This window comes from Cherax quadricarinatus, unplaced genomic scaffold (assembly GCF_038502225.1).
Source record: "Cherax quadricarinatus isolate ZL_2023a unplaced genomic scaffold, ASM3850222v1 Contig224, whole genome shotgun sequence".
NCBI classification, from domain to species: domain Eukaryota; kingdom Metazoa; phylum Arthropoda; class Malacostraca; order Decapoda; family Parastacidae; genus Cherax; species Cherax quadricarinatus.
Window position 1 is genome coordinate 94,598 of NW_027195250.1, and position 17,802 is coordinate 112,399.

Here is a 17,802-nt window from a genome sequence, read left to right on the forward strand (position 1 = left end):
CTTTGACAGTCTTTGGTGCAGTATTCTATCAAAAGCCTTACTAAAATCTAAATAAACAATATCAAATTCTTTGTCGTGATCAACAGCCTCAAAAGCTTTGCTGAAGAAAGTTAATAAATTAGTTAGACAAGAAGGGCCTCTCGTGAATCCATGCTGAGTATCATTAATCAGATTATGCTTATCCAGATGGCTTCTTATAATCTCAGCTATAATTGACTCCAGCAATTTGCCTACAATTGAGGTCAGGCTTATCGGGCAGTAATTTTACGGCAACGACTTGTCTCCTGCTTTAAAAATAGGAATTACATTAACCATCTTCCACATATCAGACACTACACCTGTTTGAAGAGAAATATTAAAAATATTAGTCAATGGTTCACATAGTTCCATTTTGCATTCCTTATAAACACTTGAAAAAAAGCTCATCAGGACCCGGCAATTTATTTTGTTTCAGTCGGTCTACTTGTTTCATAACCATTTCACTAGTGACTGTGATGTTACATAATTTATCTTCTTCAGACCCACTATAAAAATTAATTACTGGGATATTGTTAGTGTCTTCTTGTGTGAAAACTGAGAAAAAAATAATTATTTAAAATCGAGCACATTTCGTTCTCTTTGTCAGTAAGATGCCCATAATTATTTTTAAGGGGACCTATCTTATCTCTAACTTTTGTTCTATACACCTGGAAAAACTTTTTGGGTTAGTTTTCGAATCCCTAGCAACTTTAATTTCGTACTCCCGTTTAGCTTTTCTTATCCCCTTTTTAATGTCCCTCTTCATGTCAATATACTAATTCACCTCTTTTGATACGTCTATAAATTCCTTTCTTCTGCCCTTAAAAATATTTGAGCCTATTATTCATCCATTTTGGGTCATTTTTATTCGATCTAATTTCTTTATACGAGATAAATGTTCTTTGGGCAGCATGCATAGTGTTCAGAAAGCTGTCATACTCTTCGTTACCCCAGTCAACAGACGATAAGTGTTCTCTAAGCCCATTGTAATCTGCTAAGCGAAAGTCTGGGACCATTACTGACTTATCCCTACTATCATACTTCCATTCTATGCTAAAGGTGATTGATTTGTGATCACTTGTGTCGAGTTCCTCTGTAATTTCTAAATTATTAACAAGGGTTTCCTTGTTTGCCAGAACCAGATCAAGCAGGTTATTTCCCCTTGTAACTTCTGTCACAAACTGCTTCAAAAAACAGTCCTGAACTACTTCTCAGAAGTCATTTGATTCTAAATTCCCAGTCAAGAAATTCCAATCAATCTGACTAAAGTTAAAGTCCCCTTGAATTACTACATTATCGTGCCTTGTGGCCTTAACAATTTCCTCCCATAATAATCTCCCTTGGTCCCTATCTAAGTTTGGGGGATGGTTTATCACTCCTAGAATCAATTTTTCATGCCTCTCTGAAAATTCTATCCAAACAGACTCTGTATGTGTTACTTCAGACTTCTTACCCATTTTTATGCACCAGTTCAAGCGATCTTGGACATACAGTGCCACCCACCATCCTTCCTGATACTTCTATCTACTTGGAACAATTTAAAACTCAGTGATGGCAAATACATCAGTGTTACCTGCACTAGCAACTAATCTTAACTAGTCCATCTTATTCCTAGCACTACGGCTATTAGCATAATATATTTTTAAAGACCCTCCTTTCTCTTTACCCATCCTGCTCATTTCTGTTTTTCCACTAAACCTATTACTGTCCTTGTCACCTAGTGCCACTGGCTTTCCAATATCCACCTCATTCTGCCTATTACTAGTTCCCCTAGAACTCATATTACTACAATGGGACTTCACTGCTTTCCTGCCAAAACCCATACCACTAACTATTCCTAGTTTAAAGTCCTAACAGCTCCCTCCACTGCAGTTGCCAGTGCCCCCACCCCAGACCTAGATAGGTGAACCCCATCCCTGGCATACATGTCATTTCTGCCATAGAAGAGGTCCCAGTTGTCAATGAATGTTTGTCCAGTCAGAAATTGATACCAATTGCCCTGGACAACCATTCATTTCCAACTCCTCTCCTTGGCAAAATACCACATATGACAGGGTTCCCACCCTTCCCCCTAATTACCTCTATTGCTGACCTATACCTGCTAATCAGGTCTTCACTCCTGTGTCTGCCAACATTGTTGCCTCCAGCACTAAGATAAATAATAGGATTGGTCTCATTACCTCTCATGATGCCATCCAGATGGCTAACAATATTCTTCATCCCAGCCCCAGGCAAACACACCCTCTGCCTCCTACTCCTATCTTTCAAGCAGAAGGCCCTATCTATGTACCTAACCTGGCTATCCCCAACAACAACGTTTTTACCTTTCTTGGCGTTCTTCGTTGTGATGTTCCCAGTAGTCGACTCACATTCATCAGGTAGCATGGAGAATGGGTTCGATGTTTCCACAGCAGTTTCCTCGATCTTCGTTGATTCTACCTCTCCATCCCCTTGAACGAATCTTCTTGTTTTCCTCAGTCAGTCACTGTATCCCAAGCTTAGCCATCCTCAGTTCTTCCTTTAGCTGCTGGTAGAGTTGCTCTAGATATGACATCTTGTTCAGATTCACAGAGAGCACACAAGACATGTCTTCACGAGAGCACACAAGACACGTCTTCACGAGAGCACACAAGACACGTCTTCACAAGAGCACACAAGACATGTCTTCACGAGAGCACACAAGACACATCTTCACTATACAAAACATGCAAACATGATAATTATCATGTTTGTATGTTACGTAGAGTGTTTATTATATAATTTTGAAAAAAAAATATCATAGATGGATCAATGAAAATGTTTATATTAACGTAATACAGTGGACCCTCGGTTTTCATGTTTAATGTTCCAGAGAGATCGACGAAAATGGAAATCAGCAAAAACTGAAACCATTTTCCCCATAAGAAATAATGTAAATCCAATTAATCCGTTCCAGACACCCAGAAGTATTAAAAAAAAAATTTTTTTTTTTTACCTTAAAGATAGATTTACATGCACAAACGAATGAACATTCAACATGACACTTACCTTTATTGAAGGCTGTTGTTGGTGGATGGAAGACAGGGAGGAGGGAAGAGGGACGAGAGATTATTCTTTGGAAGGGGAATCCCCCTCCATAAGGACTCTAGGTACCAAGTCCTTATCTGGGGTCACTCCCCTTCTTTGTTTTTTAATGCCACAAATCTTTCCATCCTACTCGACATTGCACAAATCTCAATTACTACCACCCTCTACCACCATCATCACAACCACTACCACCATCACAACCACTACCACCATCACAACCACTACCACCATCACAACCACTACCACCATCACAACCACTACCACCATCACAACCACTACCACCATCACAACCACTACCACCATCACAACCACTACCACCATCACAACCACTACCACCATCACAACCACTACCACCATCACTACCACTATCACCATTACAACCACTACCACCCTCTCCCACCATCACAATCATTACCACCCTCTTCCACCATCACAACCACTACCACCATCTACCACCCTCTACCACCATCACAACCACTGCCACCCTCTACCACCATCACTACCACCCTCTACCACCATCACAACCACTACCACCATCACTACCACTACCACCATCACTACCACTACCACCATCACTACCACTACCACCATCACAACCACTACCACCATTACAACCACTACCACCATCACAACCACTACCACCCTCTACCACTGTCACTACCACCCTCTACCACCATCACTACCACCCTCTACCACCACAACCACTGCCACCCTCTACCACCATCACTACCACCCTCTACCACCATCACTACCACCCTCTACCACCACTATGACCCTCTACCACCATCACTACCATCCTCTACCACTATCACAACCACTACCACCCTCTACCACCATCACTACCACCCTCTGCCACCATCACTACCACCCACTACCACCATCACATCCACTACCACCCTCTACCACCATCACTACCATCCTCTACCACCATCACAACCACTACCACCCTCTACCACTGTCACTACCACCCTCTACCACCATCACTACCACCCTCTACCACCATCACTACCACCCTCTACCACCATCACTACCACCCTCTACCACCACAACCACTGCCACCCTCTACCACCATCACTACCATCACTACCACCCTCTACCAACATCACAACCACTATGACCCTCTACCACCATCACTACCATCTTCTACCACTATCACAACCACTACCACCCTCTACCACCATGACTACCACCCACTACCACCATTGCTACCACCCTCTACCACCATCACAACCACTACCACCCAGGGCGGCATCTTTGGTGTCACCCCCATGAAATCCAAGAGCAGAGGGATGGGGGGAGTAAACTCCAGTTACATCACTACTGCATGACCAGTGACTAATGTTTAGCAATGAGAATGCTTAAGGACCATAAACCTAACAGGATAATACTTCTCAACTTTATTAAATAACTACCTTAGTTCATATATTCACATTTGTTAAAATAATTAAGGTGCTAAAGTGTAATACTTATATTATTTTACTATTATATTCCCTAGCTCCTTTATTTGATTACCACTTTATCTGTTTACCACTACTTATTTTAGTCCCTTTTATATTTTCTTCTTTATTTTAGCCTTAAATAACTACCTTAGTTCATACATTCACATTTTTTAAAATAATTAAGGTGCTATTTTCAGGTGCTAGAGTGTAATAATTTCATTATTTTACTATTATATTCCCTAGCTCCTTTCTTTTTTAGCTATAGAATATTTACATTGTTTTTATTCTTAAGTCTAGTTATAGAATCACTCTCAATCTTATGATCACAAGCATTGATCCTGACACCAACCTCTTACTAAATAACTTACATGAATCCAACAGCAACTGTAATTATTAGACAACAGAACAAGCAAAGGTACTTCTCAGAGCCAACAACAACATAACTGTCTTTAACTACAATGTCAGATCTTTAAACAAACACTACGATGACCTCACAGCGTTACTAAATTCCCTGCATGCCAGTATGTCCATCATCACTCTCACCAAAACCTGGCTAAAGCCTGATGCTACAAATGTCTATGCCATTCCTGGTTACACAGCCATACACAACTGTAGGCCAGACCAGCAAGGGGGTGGCACAGCTATGTACTACTCAGACCATCTAGAATGTATTAATAATACTTGCACAAGGGATAAACATGGGGAATATATAATAGCTAAATTTAAATCCAAATATATACAAAAACCTCTCACAGTGATAAACATCTACAAAGTGCCACAGTCAAATATTAACCAATTTAGTGAAAAACTAGGAAGCATGATAACTGATGCACACATGAACAAAGACCACTTACTGCTCACAGGAGCCTTCAATATAAATCTCCTGCAAGACCAGGACCCACAAGTAACTGAATTCACAAACACTATGAGCAGCTGTTTGCTGCTACCAACAGTAACAAAACCTACAAGAATCTCAGAGACTAGTGTTTCCTTATTAGACCACAGCTGGGCAAACACCATATTCCCTTTAAAATCAGGCATGATCACAGATAACACCACAGACCACTACCCTACCTTTCTCATAACCAATCTAGGTAAATTACCCCAAGACACTTCCAAAGTTACCTTCAGACTTCATAATGAGACAGCTATTAATAATTTCACAACAACAGTGACAAACATCAACTGGCAAACCGAGCTAGAAATCAATACAGATACTGATGAATGTATTAATAATTTTCTAAAAAAAGACCCAACACCTCTATAACATGCATTGCCCTAAAAAACTAAACAGATCACAGTTAAGAGACTGAACAGTCCCTGGCTAACACCCAGCATCCTCAAATCCATAAATATAAAGCACTTATATGAAAAACAGTACAGAATGGGCCAAATGACCGGTGGCCTGGTGGCTGAAGCTCCCGCTTCACACACGGAGGGCCCAGGTTTGATTCCCGGCGGGTGGAAACATTTCGACACGTTTCCTTACACCTGTTCTGTTCTGTTCGTTTTCCTAACACACAGAACACAAAAAGTAGTAGTGAACAGAGCAAGATGCAGCATCAGCGAGGTCAAAAGCTCAGTGCCCCTAGGCACTGTCCTGGCACCTCTGCTGTTCCTCATCCTCATAGCAGACATAGACAAAAACACCCGGCACACTTTTGTATCATCATTTGCAGATGACACTAAAATAAGCATGAAAGTCAGTAAGGTAGAGGACACTGAAAAAGTACAGGAAGACATAAACAGGGTTTTCCAGTGGGCAGTGGAAAACAACATGACGTTCAGTGGTGATAAGTTCCAGCTGCTTAGGTATGGAAAGAATGAAGAACTCAAAAGGAGTACTATATACAAAACTCAAGAGGGTCACCAAATAGAACGTAAGGAACACGTAAAAGACCTAGGAATAATTATGTCAGCAGACCTTTCTTTTAAAGACCATAGCAAGACAAAGATCATGACAGCCAGGAAGATGACTGGGTGGGTATTGAGAACTTTCAAAACAAGGGAAACAATGCCGATGGTGACACTTCAAATCGCTAGTGCTCCCTCACTTAGAATATTGCTCAGTGCTGATGGCCCCATTCAGGGCAGGAGAAATATCAGAGCTGGAACAAATACAGAGATTGTTTACGGCTAAACTACTGGGAACGCCTGCAAGTCTTGAACATGTACTCATTGGAGCGGAGGAGAGAGAGGTACATGATAATATACACCTGGAAGGTACTCGAGGGCTTGGTCCCAAATCTGCACACTGCCATAACAACATACTGGAGTGAGAGATATGGGAGGAAGTGTAAAATAAGCCCAGTGAGGAGCAGGGGTGCAGTGGGGACAATAAGGGAACACTGTATCAACATCCGGGGTCCCAGACTTTTCAACATCTTACCAGAAGATATCAGAAACACTGCTGGAACAAGTGTTGAAGCCTTCAAGAAGAAACTAGACAAGTATCTTCACCAGGTGCCAGATCAACCAGGCTGTGATGGATATGTGGGGCAGCAGGCCTCCAGCAGCAACAGCCTGGTTGACCAGGCGAGCACCAGACGAGCCTGGCCCATGGCCGGGCTTAGAGAGTAGATATACTCGCGAAATTCTTCAAAGGTATATCAAAGGTAAAGGTACCTAGCAGCAAATAGGTACCTGGGTGTTAGTCGACTGGTGTGGGTCGCATCCTGGGGGACAAGATTGAGGACCCCAATGAAAATAAGTTAGACAGTCCTCGATGACGCACTGACTTTCTTGGGTTATCCTGGGTGGCTAACCCTCCGGGGTTAAAAATCCGAACGAAATCTTATCTTAATAACCAGAGACCAAACAAAATGTTACTCATCAATCCTAACCAGCCTGATAAAAAGGGCAAAAAAATTGTATTATGAGAACAGATTACTTAACTTAAAAGGTGATATGAAAATGACCTGGAAAACCCTATCTGAAATTCTAGGAACTAAAAAGTTTTCAGGAAATAAAACAATCAAACTAACAAAACCAGATGAATCCCTACTCCCACCGACAGAAACTGCAAACAGACTCAGTGTTTTCTTCTCCACCATAGGAAAAAACCTGGCGAGCAAAATCCCAAGCTCAAACACCCCACATAACGACTACCTCACTGGCACTTACCCGAACACACTATTCCTAGCTCCGACCAACCCAACAGAAGTCTCACTTATTACCAACACACTAAAGAACAAGACAGGAGATTTAAATACATTATCACCCTTTACAAAAAAAGCTCAAGTGCTGTCACCAATTATTGCAGCACTCTTTAACAAATCCATCGAATCCTCTACCTTCCCCTCAATTCTCAAAATAGCGAGGGTCACCCTGATACATAAAGGAGGAGATCAAACAGACCTGAACAACTATAGGCCAAAATCTAACTTACCCCTTCTCTCTAAAATCTTTGAAAAATTAATTCGTAGGCAGATCTATTCCTACCTCATTTCCCACAACATACTCAACCCCTATCAGTTTGGGTTCAGGTCTAACAAAAACACAAATGATGCTATTATACACAGGCTAGAACTAATATACACTGCACTCGAGAAAAAAGAAGTCCCATTGGGAATCTTCATTGATCTACGTAAAGCTTTTGATACAGTTGACCATGATTTTTTGCACATAAAATTATCACATTATGGTATAAGAGGGCACTCCCTCAACTACCTAAAGTCATATCTTAGCAACAGAAGCCAATATGTGTACACAAATGGAGCTACCTCTTCCGCACTACCAATTACAGTCGGTGTCCCACAGGAAAGTGTCCTTGGCCCACTTCTCTTTCTCATTTACATAAATGACCTACCAAATGCATCTCAACTACTCAAACCCATACTATTTGCAGATGACACTACATACGTTTTCTCTTGCCCAAGCCCAGTCATACTAGCCAAACCATACCAGGGGCGGGATTGAACCCACAAAAGTTAGAGATAAGATAGGTCCCCTTAAAAATAACTATGGCCACCTTACTGACAAAGAGAATGAAATGTGCTCGATTTTTAATAATTATTTTCTCTCAGTTTTTACACAGGAAGACACTAACAATATTCCAGTAATTAATTTTTATAATGGGCTAGAAGAAGATAAATTATGTAACATCACAGTCACTAGTGAAATGGTTGTGAAGCAGATAGACAGACTGAAGCAAAATAAGTCACCAGGTCCTGATGAGGTTTTTTCAAGGGTTCTTAAGGAATGCAAAATGGAACTCTCTGTGAACCATTAACTAATATTTTTAATTTATCTCTTCAAACAGGTGTAGTGTCTGATATGTGGAAGATGGCTAATGTAATTCCTATTTTTAAAACAGGGGACAAGTTGTTACCGTCAAATTACCGCCCAATAAGCCTGACCTCAATTGTAGGCAAATTACTAGAGTCAATTATAGCTGAGATTATAAGAAGCCATCTCGATAAGCATAGCTTGATTAATGATACTCAGCATGGATTCACAAGAGGCCGGTCTTGTCTAACTAATTTATTAACTTTCTTCAGTAAAGCTTTTGAGGCTGTTGACCACGATAAAGAATTTGATATTATTTACTTAGATTTTAGTAAGGCTTTTGATAGAGTTCCGCACCATAGACTGTTAAAGAAAGTGGCAGCTCATGGCATTGGGGGAAAAGTGCTCTCGTGGATCGAGTCATGGCTCACTGACAGGAAGCAGAGTGTCCATAAATGGGGTTAAATCCGAGTGGGGATCTGTAACAAGTGGCGTTCCACAGGGATCAGTCTTGGGCCCGTTGTTGTTTATAATATATATCAATGATCTTGATGAGGGAATTACTAGTGATATGAGCAAATTCGCCGATGACACAAAGATAGGTAGGATAATTGATTCAAACGTAGATGTTATGGAACTTCAGGAGGATTTAAACAAACTCAATTCTTGGTCAGAAAAGTGGCGGATGCAGTTCAATGTAGATAAATGCAAGGTTCTGAAGCTTGGGAGTGCCCATAACCCTAGTACTTATAAGTTAAATGATGTAGAACTTAGCCATACAGATTGCGAAAAGGACTTGGGGGTTATGGTGAGCAGCAACCTTAAACCAAGACAGCAATGCCTAAGTGTACGTAATAAGGCAAATAGATTACTGGGATTTATATCAAGAAGTGTAAGCAACAGAAGTCCAGAGGTCATACTGCAGCTTTATACATCATTAGTAAGGCCTCACCTAGATTATGCAGCTCAGTTCTGGTCTCCATATTACAGAATGGACATAAATTCGTTAGAAAACATTCAGCGTAGGATGACTAAATTAATACATAGCATTAGAAATCTTCCTTATGAAGAAAGATTGAAGACTCTTAAGTTACATTCACTTATTAGACGAAGAATGAGGGGAGACCTGATTGAAGTGTATAAGTGGAAGATAGGTATTAATAAAGGGGATATTAATAAGGTCTTGAGGATGTCTCTCCAAGAGAGAACCCACAGTAATGGATTTAAATTAGATAAGTTTAGATTTAGAAAGGACATAGGAAAGTATTGGTTTGGAAATAGGGTAGTTGATGAGTGGAACAGTCTACCTAGTTGGGTTATTGAGGCTGGGACTTTGGGTAGTTTCAAATTTAGGTTGGATAAGTACATGAGTGGGAGGGGTTGGATTTGAGTGGAACTTTCACATCAGATCTTATTTCTTGGGTGGCATTGAAAATTGGGTTGGGCAAATGTTTTGTTAGTGGGATGAATTGTAAAGGACCTGCCTAGTATGGGCCAACAGGCCTCCTGCAGTGTTCCTCCTTTCTTATGTTCTTATGTTCTTAGAGAGTCTCAAAACTCTCTGACCGCGGGTTCAATCCCACCCGTGGTATGGTTTGTTTGCAATCGTGTCATTACGATTTCGTGAGTCATACTAGCTAATACTGTAAATACTGAATTACAGAAAATATTTACCTCGATTATGATTAGCCCTTTCAGGGTTTCCAATGTACTAGTACGGTTTACGCATCAGGGTTTTTGACATACTAGTACGCATAAATTCTAACGCCTTCAGATCTCGCGGGAAAAGGCTGGTAGGCCTAGATGTGAGAGAATGGGTGTATGTGGTCAGTGTGCGTGGTAGAAAAAAAATCTGGGACCCAGTGGCGCATTATGGGAAAGCCATTTTAGTAGACCTTGTTCACCATGCCTCGCGGTAAGAAGCTCCTCACTCCTCGCCGAATTGGGACACTTTTGTTCCCCAGTCACAGTTCTAATACACATGGAAGTGCCAGTGAAGATGAGTTTCAAGGTTTTAGTGAGGTTGTGACCGAAACTAATGACCATAATACCGGTAATAGTGAGGAAAGCCCAGACAACCCTCAGCCTTCCACCTCTGCTGCTGGGCTGTCTTGTTCACGTTCAGTTGTATGAGAATCAAAGAGGAAACTCCTATTTTCCCAAATCCCAGACTCAGATGTGAGCATTGGTGATGATAGTGATAGTAAATATGAACTACAAGTTCTTGAAAAAAGTTCCAGTAGTGATAGTGAAGTGGAATATTCTCCATTGAAGTGTCAGTATATACGACGATATATGCGCTCTGGTAGTGCGCCATATGCTATTCCAAGGGGAAGGAGTACATTTTGGAGTACACCCCGTGACTGTACAACAGGAACAGACAGTGAAAATGAAGATGATAGTGTTGCAATTGGGATGGAAAATGTGCATGGTGGTGGTAGTGGTGGTGCCAGGCGTGAGGCACCAGCAGTGGGCCATGCTGCCACCCATGCTGCCACCCACGCCGCTGCCTCAGCTGATCTACAACAAAGGCCACCATCCCCACCCACCCACCACACCAGCCTCCACAACCACAACCTCCAGAACCACAAACTCCACAACCACAACCACCTGTCAATGTCCAGTACCCACCAGCAGACTGCACCTGGGATTGGCAGGAAAATGCCAATTTTGTTCCAAATCCCCACCAGTTTGATGAAAGCCAAAGTGGAATACAGCCATGTTGTACACTTGGGAACAATGCCAGTGAAATGGAATGTTTCGAGTTATTCTTTGATGAACCCCTGATTGAAATTATTGTCAGGGAAAGCAACAGATACTACGAGTACACCATGGCAAACACAATACTTTCACCAAGCTCACGTTTACACAAGTGGAAGGAGACAACTGTGGCTGAGATGTATCTTTTCTTTGCCACAATAATGCTTATGCCACATGTGTATAAGCAGTGTGAAATCGTACTGGTCAACAGACCGCCTGATTGCAACCCCAGGTTTCAGTGATATAATGAGAGTGAATCAATTTGTGCTACTATTACGTATGCTTCACTTCTCAGACAAAACCAGACCTGACAGAAACGACAGTTTATATAAGATTAGGAATGTGTTTGTGTATCTGAAACAGAAATTCAATATGTACTTTTATCCCTTCAGGAAGCTTGTAATTGACGAGTCTTTGATTCTGTTCAAAGGAAGACTCTCATTCAAGCAGTACATACCAAACAAGAGGAAATGCTTTGGTATCAAGTTATTTGTGCTTTGTGATTGCTACAGTGGTCTTGTATTGGATATTATTGTGTACACTGGAAGTTATACATTGCAAAATACGAGGAAGTTATTGGGCATCTCTGGTGATGTGGTTAGAACAATGATAGAACCATACCTTGGTAAGGGACATATATTATATACAGATAACTGGTACACAAGCCCCTCACTCAGTGATTTTTTGCGAGTGAACATGACAGATGTGTGTGACACAGTGCATGCAAATCGTAAACATGTGCCCAGGTTTGACGCTGGCACTCGTAGAGGTGAGATGCAGGCGTTTGCTGCCAATGACATCATGGCATTTCGGTGGCATGACAAATGAGATGTCACACTGTTGTCATCAGTTCACCCTAATGAAATGACAAACACTGGCAGGCAGCATAGAGACAGCAATGAACTCATTCTAAAACCTGCAGCTGTGATTGATTACACCCTCAATATGTGCTCAGTTGACAAATGTGACATGCAGATTGGGTTTGCTGATTGTGTTTGCAAGAGTTATAATTATTATTTTATTATTATCACACTGGCCGATTCCCACCAAGGCAGGGTGGCCCGAAAAAGAAAAACTTTCACCATCATTCACTCCATCACTGTCTTGCCAGAAGGGTGCTTTACACTACAGTTTTTAAACTGCAACATTAACACCCCTCTTTCAGAGTGCAGACACTCTACTTCCCATCTCCAGGACTGAAGTCCGGCCTGCCGGTTTCCCTGAACCCCTTCATAAATGTTACTTTGCTCACACTCAAACAGCACGTCAAGTATTGAAAACCATTTGTCTCCATTCACTCCTATCAAACACGCTCACGCATGCCTGCTGGAAGTCCAAGCCCCTCGCACACAAAACCTCCTTTACCCCCTCCCTCCAAGCTTTACTAGGCCGACCCCTACCCCGCCTTCCTTCCACTACTGACTGATACACTCTTTGAAGTCACTATGTTTCTCTCCATTCTCTCTACATGTCCGAACCACCTTAACAACCCTTCCTCAGCCCTCTGGACAACAGTTTTTGTAATCCCGCACCTCCTCCTAACTTCCAAACTACGAATTCTCTGCATTATATTCACACCACACATTGCCCCCTCAGACATGACATCTCCACTGCCTCCAGCCTTCTCCTCGCTGCAACATTCATCACCCATGCTTCACACCCATATAAGAGCCTTGGTAAAACTATACTCTCATACATTCCCCTCTTTGCCTCCAAGGACAAAGTTCTTAGTCTCCACAGTCTCCTAAGTGCACCACTCACCCTTTTCCCCTCATCAATTCTATGATTCACCTCATCTTTCATAGACCCATCCGCTGACATGTCCACTCCCAAATATCTGATTACATTCACCTCCTCTATACTCTCTCCCTCCAATCTGATATCCAATCTTTCATCACCTAATCTTTTTGTTATCCTCATAACCTTACTCTTTCCTGTATTCACTTTTAATTTTCTTCTTTTGCACACCCTACCAAATTCATCCATCAATCTCTGCAACTTCTCTTCAGAATCTCCCAAGAGCACAGTGTCATCAGCATAGAGCAACTGTGACAACTCCCACTTTATGTGTGATTCTTTATCTTTTAACTCCACGCCTCTTGTCAAGACCCTCGCATTTACTTCTCTTACAACCCCATCTATAAATATATTAAACAACCACGGTGACATCACACATCCTTGTCTAAGGCCTACTTTTACTGGGAAATAATTTCCCTCTTTCCTACATACTCTAACTTGAGCCTCACTATCCTCTTAAAAACTCTTCACTGCTTTCAGTAACCTACCTCCTACACCATACACCTGCAACATCTGCCACATTGCCCCCCTATCCACCCTGTCATACGCCTTTTCCAAATCCATAAATGCCACAAAGACCTCTTTAGAAACCTTATCTAAATACTGTTCACTTATATGTTTCACTGTAAACACCTGGTCCACACACCCCCTACCTTTCCTAAAGCCTCCTTGTTCATCTGCTATCCTATTCTCCGTCTTACTCTTAATTCTTTCAATAATAACTCTACCATACACTTTACTAGGTATACTCAACAGACTTATCCCCCTATAATTTTTGCACTCTTTTTTGTCCCCTTTGCCTTTATACAAAGGAACTATGCATGCTCTCTGCCAATCCCTAGGTACCTTGCCCTCTTCCATTCATTTATTAAATAATTGCACCAACCACTCCAAAACTTTATCCCCACCTGCTTTTAACATTTCTATCTTTATCCCATCAATCCCGGCTGCCTTAACCCCTTTCATTTTTACCTACTGTCTCACGAACTTCCCCCACACTCACAACTGGCTCTTCCTCACTCCTACAAGATGTTATTCCTCCTTGGCCTATACACGAAATCACAGCTTCCCTATCTTCATCAACATTTAACAATTCCTCAAAATATTCCCTCCATCTTCCCAGTACCTCTAACTCTCCATTTAATAACTCTCCTCTCCTATTTTTAACTGACAAATCCATTTGTTCTCTAGGCTTCCTTAACTTGTTAATCTCACTCCACAACTTTTTCTTATTTTCAACAAAATTTGTTGATAACATCTCACCCACTCTCTCATTTGCTCTCTTTTTACATTGCTTCACCACTCTCTTACCCTCTCTCTTTTTCTCCATATACTCTTCCCTCCTTGCATCACTTCTTCTTTGTAAAAATTTCTCATATGCTAACTTTTTCTCCCTTACTACTCTCTTTACATCATCATTCCACCAATCGCTCCTCTTCCCTCCCACACCCACTTTCCTGTAACCACAAACTTCTGCTGAACACTCTAACACTACATTTTTAAACCTACCCCATAACTCTTCGACCCCATTGCCTATGCTCTCATTAGCCCATCTATCCTTCAATAGCTGTTTATATCTTACCCTAACTGCCTCCTCTTTTAGTTTATAAACCTTCTCCTCTCTCTTCCCTGATGCTTCTATTCTCCTTGTATCCCATCTACCTTTTACTCTCAGTGTAGCTACAACTAGAAAGTGATCTGATATATCTGTGGCCCCTCTTTAAACATGTACATCCTGAAGTCTACTCAACAGTCTTTTATCTACCAATACATAATCCAACAAACTACTGCCATTTTGCCCTACATCATATCTTGTATACTTATTTATTCTCTTTTTCTTAAAATATGTGTTACCTATAACTAAACCCCTTTCTATACAAAGTTCAATCAAAGGACTCCCATTATCATTAACACCTGGCACCCCAAACTTACCTACCACACCCTCTCTAAAAGTTTCTCCTACTTTAGCATTCAGGTCCCCTACCACAATTACTCTCTCACTTGGTTGAAAGGCTCCTATACATTCACTTAACATCTCCCAAAATCTCTCTCTCTCCTCTGCATTCCTCTCTTCTCCAGGTGCATACACGCTTATTATGACCCACTTCTCGCATCCAACCTTTACTTTAATCCACATAATTCTTGCATTTACACATTCATATTCTCTTTTCTCCTTCCATAACTGATCATTCAACATTACTGCTACCCCTTCCTTTGCTCTAACTCTCTCAGATACTCCAGATTTAATCCCATTTATTTCCCCCCACCGAAACTCCCCTACCCCCTTCAGCTTTGTTTCGCTTAGGGCCAGGACATCCAACTTCTTTTCATTCATAACATCAGCAATCATCTGTTTCTTGTCATCTGCACTACATCCACGCACATTCAAGCATCCCAGTTTTATAAAGTTTTTCTTCTTCTCTTTTTTAGTAAATGTCTACAGGAGAAGGGGTTACTAGCCCATTGCTCCCGGCATTTTAGTCTCCTCATACGACACGCATGGCTTACGGAGGAAAGATTCTTTTCCACTTCCCCATGGACAATAGAAGAAATAAAGAAGAACAAGAGGTATGTAGAAAAAGGAGAAAAACCTAGATGTATGTATATATATTTGCATGTGCATGTCTGTGAAGTGTGACCAAAGTGTAAGTTGGAGTAGCAAGATATCCCTGTTATCTAGCGTGTTTATGAGACAGAAAAAGACACCAGCAATCCTACCATCATGCAAAACAGTTACAGGTTTCTGTTTCACAGTCATCTGGCAGGACGGTAGTACTTCCCTGGGTGGTTGCTGTCTACCACCCTACTACTAAGTGGTACATAAAACTCTTTTTCCATCTTCTGGACATTTCCATGCTCAATGCTTATAATATATATAAGATGAGAAACAGAAACAAACCACCATATGGCAAATTCTGTTTGTCTGTCATCAAACACACAGTATTCAAGTACCAAGGAACAGCACCTGCAATTGAAAACTGCCCACTAAATTATCAACAACTACATTGTAGATGGTTGGTTCACAGAACCAACACATTGATAAATTAGACACATGTGAAACTCTTGGGTATCTTTATTAAGGAAATGTTTCGCCACACAGTGGCTTCATCAGTCCATACACAGGAGAAGCTTGAAAAACAGGAGGAGAATGAGGTAATCAGTCCCTCAACCTTGAGTCGATGTGGTCAGTCCATCAATCATGAGTAGAATACGGCATATGAGCGGAGAAGGAGCTTATAAACCGTAGGTAGGAGAGGTGCAGCAGTCATAGGTGGTGTCACATTTGCCCAATGTGGAAGTAGGTCGTGCCCAAGGGTTAGACAAGCAAAGAATTCCCAAGTACAGTGGACCCCCGCATAACGATCACCTCCGAATGCGACCAATTATGTAAGTGTATTTATGTAAGTGCGTTTGTACGTGTATGTTTGGGGGTCTGAAATGGACTAATATACTTCACAATATTCCTTATGGGAACAAATTCGGTCAGTACTGGCACCTGAACATACTTCTGGAGTGAAAAAATATCGTTAACCGGGGGTCCACTGTATTAAGATCCCAAGAAGTTGCAGTGTCTGACAGGATTGTAGATGATTGGTTCACAGAACCAAGGTTCTCCTGTGTATGGACTGATGAAGGCACTGTGTGGCGAAATGTTTCCTTAATAAAGATACCCAAGAGTTGCACATGTGTCTAATTTATCAATGTGTCGGTTCTGTGAACCAATTATCTACAATCCTGTCAGACACTGCAACTTCTTGGGATCTTAATACTTGGGAATTCTTCGCTTGTCTAACCCTTGGGCACGACCTACTTCCACATTGAGCAAATGTGACACCACCTATGACTGCTGCACCTCTCCTACCTACGGTTTATAAGCTCCTTCTCCGCTCATATGCCGTATTCTACTCAAGATTGATGGACTGACCACATCGACTCAAGGTTGAGGGACTGATTACCTCATTCTCCTCCTGTTCTTCAAGCTTCTCCTGTGTATGGACTGATGAAGCCACTGTGTGGCGAAACGTTTCCTTAATAAAGATACCCAAGAGTTGCACATGTGTCTAATTTATCAACGTGTCGGTTCTGTGAACCAATCATCTACAATCCTGTCAGACACTGCAACTTCTTGGGATCTTAATACTTGGGAATTCTTTGCTTGTCTAACCCTTGGGCATGACCTACTTCCACATTGGGCAAATGTGACACCACCTATGACTTCTGTACCTCTCCTACCTACGGTTTATAAGCTCCTTCTCCTCTCATATGCCGTTTTCTACTCAAGATTGATGGACTGACCACATCGACTCAAGGTTGAGGGACTGATTACCTCATTCTCCTCCTGTTCTTCAAGCTTTTCCTGTGTATGGACTCATGAAGCCACTGTGTGGCGAAACGTTTCCTTAATAAAGATACCCAAGAGTTGCACATGTGTCTAATTTATCAACAACTACCTTCTCGTCTGAAGCATGGTGATCACTTCCTAATAAAACTGCCT

At 41.5% G+C, this 17,802-nt stretch overlaps 1 protein-coding gene across 9 annotated transcripts in view; it reads left to right on the top strand.

Moving 5' to 3' along the window:
• LOC138850893 (uncharacterized) overlaps positions 1–17,802 on the top strand; it is a 114,022-nt gene that overhangs the window by 38,867 nt on the left and 57,353 nt on the right. The window contains exon 3 of one of the 9 annotated variants that reach the window (XR_011391106.1): positions 15,738–15,882. The exons of the other annotated variants lie outside the window; for them this stretch is intronic. The gene's annotated coding sequence lies outside the window, so the exon portion shown is untranslated. Of the gene's footprint in view, positions 1–15,737; positions 15,883–17,802 lie in introns of those variants that run through there. 9 annotated transcript variants of the gene reach the window in all.